This window comes from Strix aluco, chromosome 4, assembly GCF_031877795.1.
Source record: "Strix aluco isolate bStrAlu1 chromosome 4, bStrAlu1.hap1, whole genome shotgun sequence".
NCBI lineage: Eukaryota > Metazoa > Chordata > Aves > Strigiformes > Strigidae > Strix > Strix aluco.
Window position 1 is genome coordinate 70,355,047 of NC_133934.1, and position 10,451 is coordinate 70,365,497.

Consider the following 10,451-nt stretch of genomic DNA (forward strand, 5'->3'; position numbering starts at 1 on the left):
CTGTTGTATTAAGCACTGATCATGTGGCAACAACAGTTTCCCTATTTTATTCCTTTCCCCCCTGACCCCCCTTGAGAATGGTGGAGAAAAGGAGGGGAAGTCAGCTATGGCAACTATTTTGCCCACTTGCATAATATTTCACCAGCCACTGTGGAATCCTCAGCTTTTCCATATTTATGTACTTGTACTAATGCAACATTGACAGAAGACTGAGCTGGTTATTTGTTCTTTCATTCTGTAGATGAGACATTTCTCAGTCATGACTTCTGAAGACTTAAAGCCTTAGTGCCCTCTTAAGACACAGAGCCTTCTAAGATCCAAGGACATCATCTTACTTGTCTTCTGTGGAATGACTGGAAAACAACGAACGTGTTATGAGCGATCCAGACCGAGTGACCTCACTGTAACAACAGGCTGCAGCTGTGTTCAAGGACATATGCAAGGCTGAGATAGATTTAGAAACTACATTCATGGCCAAGAGATAAGGAAGTTGGACTGTTGAAAACAGGATGCCTACCTAGTAGGAGAGCAGTGCGTGGACACCACACCTGGACCGATCATAGAGGGCAAAAGGACGCGTGGACAAGTAGCTTTAGCCTGTTAGCAATAAGATAGCAACGCGTGTACTTTATGCTAGTGTATAAATTGCTGTGTATCCTTTAATAAAGTGGCATTAACTTGATCACATTGGTCGTATAAGTTGTGTCTGGGACTTCCGCGTCAGCAGTCTTCTACCCTTTTTTGGAAGCATCTAAAGAAAAATTGGAAACTGCAGTGATATATGAAGAATTGACAGGTATGTAAAAGCCCTCTGTTAGATTTTCCATCCAAGTCTGCTTTGTTCATAAAACTGCATACTTTATAGTTTGACTTTTACACTCTGTTGTAATGACTCTTTCCATTTGAGTGCATCGTACTATAGGAAGCTAATTGACTTTGACTTCTCTGCTTCTGTTCTCAGTGGGATAATGCCAGTTGTAATTCTTTTATTGATTGTTTAGAGCAATTAGCGGAAAACAAATTTCTCCAAAGAACAGATAATTTGGTTTTGTTGCTCTCTACCATTAAAGCTAAACAATTTGTTATCTGAAAGAAGAAAAAAAATAGGAAACACATTCCATCTGTTTATTAGCTGAAGAGGGACAGGTTACCTCATCATTAATGTCATCGGTAATTAGCGCTCTTCTGCTGCCACCATCTGCACCAGTGGCTGGCAATCTGTCAGCAGCTTCAAATGCCAGGGCTGATTGTGTTTATCTGTGCCAAACAATGGGCAGACCGTATGTGATCTTGAAATTTGTAAACAGTAGTTGGCTAATGTAATTTAACTAGGCAGTTTTGTTATATGTGTGAGTGGTACCCTGGAAAGGACATGAGACTTTAAACCTCCAGAGCAATTCCCAGTCATTGGGTCACCAGCACCAGGCTCAGAATGCCACTCTCAATTAATCAGATTTCTGATGGTCACAACTGGTTTTTGTTTCCATTTGGGATGAGGTCTGGAAAGGTGCTGCGGTCAGAGTGGCAGGACCTATGCTCACATTCCATCAGCATCACTGCTCTCCACGATAACCAGCAGATAAACCCTGACATGCCTCACAGAGGCCTCGTTAATTGGATAGGCTTCTTAGTTGTTATATATTAGGTAACTTCTTGTTCCACTCCAGATTGAAAAGAATGGATTTTATTTTACACCAGGTGAAGTTTCTTCAAATAAAAAAAAAAAAAAGTCAGGGAAAAAGGAAGTAGTTCTGTTATATTTAGGCACTAATCTTAGTGTTTTAGTGACTTTTTATTCTGTTATTCTTGATCTAAAAAGTACACCACGTTTGATTTTGTTGTTTCATTTTAAGGAGAAAAAGATCTGAAAATTCTGACTGCCTAATAAAATAGCTTCCGAGGATCAGAGACTCTTGAGATACTACATGCAGGGATTTGAAAGCTTATGTGAGAATACATTTGTAGTGGTGGAGAGCTGTCTGCCATGCTTAAATTAGCATCATAGTTACTATAAAGTAAATGATTATACATCGAAGTGGTTAGTGAGTTACTTGTTGAGTAATTTTTCATTGGCACTCTCCTGTACTATGCATTCAGTCATGTGAATAATATATACAAGTACAGGTGGCAGTTAAATGCTTTCTTTGGCACATGGTTTTGAAGCCTACATTAAGATGTATTACTTCAGGTATCGTACCATGGAATATTATGATTAGTGAATATCTATTAATAGTGCCTATTGCTAATACCTGGACATTTTCCTCTGCAGGGCTACTGGAGCAGAAAGCTATTAAAAATGCGAGGTCCCGCTGGCATTGTAGAAAAATCCATTTCATAGTTGTATGGTAGCATACAGTTTCCAAGGGACTGCTAGATGTTTGTGTCTGATGCACGAAGTACGCTGAGGGCGTAATCTCTTTTTCTGATGTGAGAACATGGAGTGCCACTGAAAACTCTGAATCTCAGCCAAAGGTGAGAGGAATCATGAATTTCAGAGAGTCCATTATAATGCATTTCTAAAGATCTGGTGTTAGGAATAGATCATTAGAGGCAATAGCAAAGTAGGGAAGAGTATGAAGCATACTAAGAAAGCTATAATGTCTCAATATATTAAGTCCCTCTTGTGGAAAAGGGTCTCTGTGTATATATATAAAATTTGCAATGTGAAGAATGTAAGGAAGGAGATATTGTAATGAACAAGAAAATAGGAGTATTTTATGACTTAATATTCTAAAATGTTTATTTACAGAAGGTAGTTTGCATTTGTGGACTCATCCAAAGCAACTTGAATTGAAATATTAATTTGGGTTTCAATAGGTTTGAGGCTCAGCCCATCTTTTCCAATGTTTATTGAATAAATTTACTGCATGCAATTTTTTAAAAAATTTGCTGCCTTCAGATACCATAAGAAATCGTTTGCCCTAAGAAATGTACACTAAAGACAGAATAAATATGGCATGAAAAAATCAAGTGTTTAATATCCAATAGGAGTAGCAATATGGTTTATAAGAATCTTTTGTTCTTCCGTTTACTTTTGTGTCATTTCAATAATTTGTTTATGTGGTGTGCCAATTTGCATATTATACAATATAATTTTAAAGATACATATCTGTTTATCCTGAGGTAACAGCAGATCAAAACAGAAAACAAAGTCATTTAGCTTTGGAGTTAGAGGAGGAAAAAGAGGTTTTAATAGCAGTGTAGAGATGTTCTGGAATTTAATTGTAACCCGTCTGCCACTTTTCTACATGTAAAGTGGAAAAACATTACAGATACTAAAATTAAATATACTGCCAATACTGTAAAGCCAGTGTAAGGGTTTATTGTATCACTGAGCTCTTTAAAATGTTAACATTCCTTGGCTTCATTTGGAAGCATTAACTAATTCCAGGTGAGTAACCTCAGACAACAAAGCCCACTGTTGGTAGGCATCCATCACACAGAGCATGAGGTAACAATTCTCCTGGGGTATGTGTAGATGTGAGAATATTTTGTTATGGTGTGGTGACTAACATTCCTTTATTTCTCATTAGTTTATACTGTACTCTATTATACAAAAATTAATTTCTGTTAACTTCTACATTCAGCTAATGTACACACATTATTTAATGAACATAATATACCTTAAAATATTAAATTACAGCCTTTCTGCCCCCCAGGTAGACTATCAGACATGGTGGTATAAATTAATAAGTAATGCTGCAAAGCTAACAAATTCCATTTAGCCAGGAGAACTGAAAGCAGCTCCCAGAGGGAGGGTTGGAGCCTTCTGCTGGAGAACACTGAAATCAATGGAAAGACTTACACTGACTTCATTAATTGCTAAAATAAGGATGGGGATGGAAGGCAAAGATCTGTGGAGAAAAATTAGGAGGCAGGTTATATTTCTTCATTAGCAGTGGAAATTGTTCTTGGAGATAAGTATGAGTTCAGTCACAGGTTGCCTAAATAACTATTCTAAGATATTTCTATGTGGCTCTTTGCATATCAGTACAATTTAACTGTTTTCAGGTATAAAATGCATCCATTATTTTTAATTGAGCTAAAGAGGAAAGCTTAGTGTTGTCATTATCATCACAAGTGATGGGAGTCATCATCTGAAATGCAGTCTCAGATGCTCACGAGTATCCTGCCTGACCTATGAGGACCATGTCAGAATTGTGCTACCTGGCAGAAGCGAAGATGATAGGAAACGAGCAGTCTTTAGACCTTACTGTCTGCTGTCCTTTTTATGTTACTTGCACTATAATGCCACTGTTATAGAAAGATCAGGAAGAAAGGGAATTTAAATTAAAGGAAGCAAGATTTAAAAAAAAAAAAAAAAAAACAAACCAAAAAACAAACAGAAGGAATCAAAACTGAAAATGGGGAATATAGAACTCAGCTCTAATCCCAGAAATTATGTGATTTCTGTATGCAAACTACCATTCATTAGAAATAGTGTGACCAGCAGAAGTAGGGAGGCGATAGTCCCCCTGTGCTCTGCTCTGGTGAGGCCATACCTGGAGTATTGTGTCCAGTTTTGGGCACCTCATACCAGAGAGATATTGAGGTGCTGGAGCGAGTGCAGAGGAGGGCAACGAAGCTGGTGAAGGGCCTGGAGAACAGATCCTACGAGGAGCGATTGAGGGACCTGGGACTGTTCAGTTTGAGGAAGAGAAGGCTGAGGGGAGACCTCATCACTCTCTACACCTGCCTGAAAGGACATTATAGAGAGGTTGGTGCTGGTCTCTTCTCACAGGTAATTAGTGACAGAACAAGAGGGAATGGCTTTAAACTGAAACAGGGGAGGTTCAGACTGGACATTAGGAAAAACTTTTTCACAGAAAGAGTGGTCAGACAGTGGAATAGGCTGCCCAGGGAGGTGGTGGAGTCACCAACCCTGGATGTGTTTAAGGGTCGTTTAGATGAGGTGTTGGGGGATATGGTGTAGGGGAGAACTTTGTAGAGTAGGGCTGATGGTTGGACTCGATGATCCCAAGGGTCTTTTCCAACCTGAATGATTCTGTGATTCTGTGATTATGCTGAAGTCAGCTACTTCTGTTGCTTAGGTTTTTTATTAATTGATCACATAACAATTGTGAAAAGGCCAATGTTTTGTTTTAGCCAAAATGCATTCACAAGATAAAACTGAGTTCACTTTTTTTTTTTTTTTGGTTCCTATAAAGCAGAATATTATGCTTCTGATATTGAATCTTATCATTTTCACTCAGGCTGAAGTTTGTATATTATTTTTCAAAACACCAGCTGAGTTGAGATAAAAGAAACTAAGCAACTCATGACATAATTTTTCTTTTAGAAAAATATGATATAATCATAGAAGATTATTATAAATTTTTTCTTGATTGTAAATAATATACATACAGACAATGGATCATTAATTGCAGGCAAAGATCACTTAAGAAAAGTCATCTTAAATGTGACTTATTTGTCTCTGATTATCACTGGTCAAATGTAATTACATACTTGTCAAATTGCAGCTCAGGAAAGATGGGTTAAATGTCACTGTAAACTGCAGTTTTTTTAAAAAAATAATATATATTTCTTGACTATTTTTGGAGTTGGTTTTGGGGTTTTTTTTGTTTGATGATAGAACCAGAGCTTAAAGTGATCAGAACTGACTTAAAACACACTCAAAATACCAATTTAATTTTAATAAGACTTGGACCTAACTGTGGGAACAGAATTGTCTCAGCACAGTATACAAAACCTTGCAGCTGGCAGAATCTTAAGTAGATGCCATGGCAATATAAAATTTAATAATAAGAATATTACCGCTTCTGACAAATGAGCAAAGTGTTGTCAAATAACTTCATCAAGTGCTCCTAGTAACTGTGAGAGCTCCATTACAAGCAGATAAAATTTGGGATCTAACTGTTAATATCTATATTAACAGAGACTAAAGAGAGACAGGATGACTTCTTGCATGAGTAAATGACCAGTGAAGTAGGAATTTGTGCCTTTTTTTAATTATCTCTCTTTGTGACAATCTAGTTAGATTGTTGCAAGAAGGATATTTTACTCGCTACACTTAATTTCTGATTATGCACTAATATTAGGCCACATGATTTGCTGCTGAATTTCACTTCCAAAGTACAGTAGGTATGTGTATACGTGGGTGTGTATACTAACTTTCCTGATTTATCAATCAGAATTTGCCAGTGATGGAAGAATATTTTCAGACCTTTCTCATTCTTTTTATATGGGACAACTTCATTCAGCTTTTGGCATGCTTCACTGCTCTAAGAAACATAACACTTCTGAATTTTCAGGTGAGTTATTTTGAATTTCAACCACCTTCTCCTTTGCCTTGTGAATGTTGTGCAGTACAGCCAGTGCCAAGAGGAATGTAAAGCTATAATTTTGTTGAAGTATTGCAGTGATGTGAACATACTCCTCAAGAGTCCTATCCTCGGTAACGTATTATTTGAATTTTTGCTTTGGAGAATGTAGCAGGATGGGCAATATCCTGTGTGAGTTGAATGCACAAGCACATGCTCAGAATCATCACACCACCAGATGTTAAGAGGAATAGCTGTAGGCAGCAGGTTTACTTGCCAGGTTGCAAGGTATCAGAGCATTTGGGAACCATTTTAGTTGACAGACTCTCTCTGACTAATTCTGGATGTGTTCCCTCACCATTATAGATATGAGACTAAGCATCCTGCATGATCTATGAATGGAGAGGTCTTGACAAAAAAATTAGGCAATATTCATAATAGTGAACACCAACTCCAAACTTTTTAGCCTCTTTTTTTTTTTTTTTTTTCTTCTCCCAGCTTCCCCCCCGACCCTTCACAGCTTTTCTTCATTCTGTGCTGTTGTTGGATACATCCTCTTCAGATTTATTGTATCAACAGTCAAGTTTTCAGATTCTTTTGGGGTGTGCTGGCACTGGCATTTTCAATCTGTAAAGCTCTCCAGAACACTTCAACATAACTCTCTTCTGGCAGTGCAGTGAGCAGTGCATTAGTGGTGGGTATCAGATCTGAGCTAATGCAGGTCAGATTTCATGGTGCCTGATCATATTTATGGAGATGGAAAAAATAAAACAGATTTGCCCAGAATGTTGTAGCCTATTTCAAATGCAAGTAAAGAGATCATGAATCTGAATCTCTCATCTATCATAAATGCCAGAGGTAGAGCATAGCTGGGACAAAGCCAACCCCATACATCAGAGCTAAGCTGTGAGCTAAGGAAAAGAGAGGTTTAGTAAGAATGGCCATTGATAGAAATCCACTAAAGTGAGTAGAAGTGTATTTGCCTACTGATGCAATCCTGCTGCAAGCTTACTTTTCACCTCCTTTGACCACAGAGTGTGAAGCTTCATTCTCTTTCTCCCCTTCATATCATGAAGCATCTCATGTTGAAGAGGGGACACAAGTTATACCCCACACCAAAGAAGATGACATCTAGAAAAGCACTACAACTTCTTTCAACCTCTTTTCTGTCAGGAAAGGTTGGCTGACAGCAATGTTAAGTACCTCCCATTGATTATGTCACCACTAGTATTGACATATGAGTTAAGAAAATTAGCAGGGGTTTTTTACTTTTCTTTAAATGTTTGGATGGTGACAAACAATTTGGTTTTTTGGTACAGATCACTCTTTAGTAAATGTAGACAAACCTGAAATATGCTTCTCTGGTATGAGTCAGAGCTGTGTCCTAGACACAGAACAAACTTGCCTTGGGTCCTGGTGGACCGGAATTGACAACAATCATCCACTCACTTTATTGACATCTGCAGTAGGATAGAGAACTTTTTTTTATTTTTGCTGACTCTGTTACCTCAAATAATTAAAATTTAGAACATCACAATCACTCCTCAGTGATAAAAGGACACTTTACTTTGACTCATATCCTTTGAGATGGAGTGAGTTTTCAACATCAACTTGTGGTGTACAGTTTCACAAGTGCAAGTCTTGGAAGATTTCACAAAATTCTTTACACAAATATGCATGCTTACTTACGAATGTAAGACTTAAAGCTCAATATGGATTATCTTCAATTATGAATCTAAGCTTTGAGAATGCTTTTTTAAAAGGTGGTTAGTCTCATATAGGAAAAGAGGATAACTTTTTCAATCTACATGCATAGATTGCATATGCAAACAGGAACGGAAATTGCCTACAGAGCCTTCATGCTTCAAGTGCATTGTGTGATTATTTTTATATTCAGCCATGAACACATTCTGTGGTAATATTCCACTCCTTTTGTTTTACAGTATCAAATGAAGACTGAGACATTAAAAGCAGGGTGTAAGAAAAATGAAAAAATGTCAGTAAAAGCAGCTGATGAAAACCTTATTAAAAAGATATGTATGTCAGCCTGTGTTCCTTCTGTAATGTATATGTTTGTAATAACAGCTCTGAATTCTGCAGGGACCTATAAGTAATGAAGAAAATTGGTCAAGCAAAAAAATAAGTTATTGGTAACTTGAGTGCTGTTGAGTCCCATAATGTGCAAACTGTACATCTGCATAAAATAAACTTGTGCCCTGTTGATAGCTTTTATATTGTTCCCCTTCTATACATCAATTTGTTTGCTGGATTGAGTTTACTCCAGTAAATGTTGAGAACTGAGAATTATGGTGAGAATTATGTCCCCAATTTCCATAAGTAGTCAATATTCATTGTCAATTTAATATAGGTAACAAGGCAAAATGTAGAGCTGAAAGTACAGTGTCTCCAAGGAGAAAGTTGCCCTCTTACCTAGAATGGAAAGCTTCTGGTGTTAATATATCTTTCCCAGTTGAGGAATAGAATAATGAAGGGAGAGAAGAGAATTATCAAAGCATTACAACTATTCTGGGAAAGAAGCTACAGTGTGGAGTCAAGTCAAAGGACACCATCATGAAGAGTCAGGCTGTACAAAAGGCAAAAAAGAAGGAAAACAAAACCAATGACAAGCTGTAGTGAAGGCAAACTTCACTAAGATAGAAACTAAGATAGAAACTTCACTAAGATAGAAACTAAACCGGCAGGAATAGAGTCTGAAACTGGAAAAGAAACAAAACCTATTGACTTGGAGCAAAAGTTCAACAAAAGGTGTTAATGTACCAGAGTACCAAAACTTATGTGTCTGAAACTCTTAGAATAAAGTGAATGAAGAATAAAAGGAAAAACCTTGTGCTCAGCAAGATTTTGAGATGGGACAACATGTCTTACTGGGAAAGCCTCTTTCTTGGTTTCTTTCTCAGTTCTACTCTGTCAGAAAAAGGTTGTTGATCTGAGGGAGCTGCCTTCAGTAAACCTGACGCTAGCAAGCTGGTGGAAATGATTAAGCTAGAGAAGTGAAAGAAAGTGAAAAGTTCACCGTTTCCTTGCCTATGGGAATAGGCAATAGTAGAAGGCAGAAGGGAAGGGATGGTGTGGGAGAGTAGGTTAATAGATTACAAAGATGGTGGTATGTTGGGGGAAGTAGTGTTCATTCCTCTAGATGAGTTGCTTGGCATGGTCAATACAATGCCTGTCAGTTGCCTATAAATGTGGTCTTGAACTGCAGTCCCGGACTTCAGACACGAGCTTCTAGTAAATACCTTTGAAAACATGGTGTTACAGGATCTGCCCCCACACTTCTCACTTTGTGGTAAGTAGATGTTATGGGACATACTCTGAGGGAAGAAGATGTTTTATGTACTCAATAATCTTTCCTCTTCTGCCCTGTGGGGAAATCTTCAGACTGGCCAGCAGGCCCAGAATCAAGGAGGGTGCTAGACTACTGCTGAAGAGATGATTTTATACTTGAGTACTGGAATTTCTTTGTGGTTCTGCCATCATCAATATCAGCTATTTGTTTGTTTCTTAACCCATACAAGGTACTTCTTTAATATTAGAGCTGAGAATTAATACACACATCCCTTTCGAAACATGGACAGGCTTTACAGAAATGATACATATATTAGCAAATCAGAACATATTTTATTCCAGTATTAACTAGAAACTTGAAAGCAGACTAACATTCAAATGTAACTGTTAGATTCCTATGCATCACTGCATTTGGGATAGACTGGGAATATGCATTAAAGTTTCAGCTGATCACATAAGAAGTGAGAAAGGGCTGCTCTTGCATTGGACTCACCTCACCTGCTGTTGGCCATCTGAGGGCTGTGTGTCTAACACGGGAAAATTCTCTAAGATCTTCCTGTGGCTGTTGGAGAGAGCCAGGACAGCTTCATTCCATGTATCTTATAGTGTCAAAATCCTCTTTGCTCCTTACAGTACAAGCTGGAGATCAAGTCTTTATACAGTCTGACTGGTTTATGAAAGAGAGATTCACTGTGAATTCCTAGGAAAAAACAAAACTGCTTGTATGAGAGCTTTTCCTCAGGTTTGTTCAAGCATTAAGTCAAAATCTACAATCTGTTTGGCTTCAAGATGAGGAGAAGCAACATTTATACAACTATGCCCAAGTACATGACACAAAATGCAGGTATACTATTTATTTTCTGG

At 37.7% G+C, this 10,451-nt stretch overlaps 1 long non-coding RNA gene across 1 annotated transcript; it reads left to right on the plus strand.

The window, feature by feature from the left end:
- The first annotated feature begins 359 nt into the window (after positions 1-359).
- On the plus strand, positions 360-6,365 carry LOC141922354 (uncharacterized). The gene is made up of 3 exons (XR_012622962.1): positions 360-796; positions 2,270-2,472; positions 6,273-6,365. It is a non-coding gene; the product is annotated as an uncharacterized LOC141922354 (long non-coding RNA).
- Positions 6,366-10,451: the final 4,086 nt, after the last annotated feature.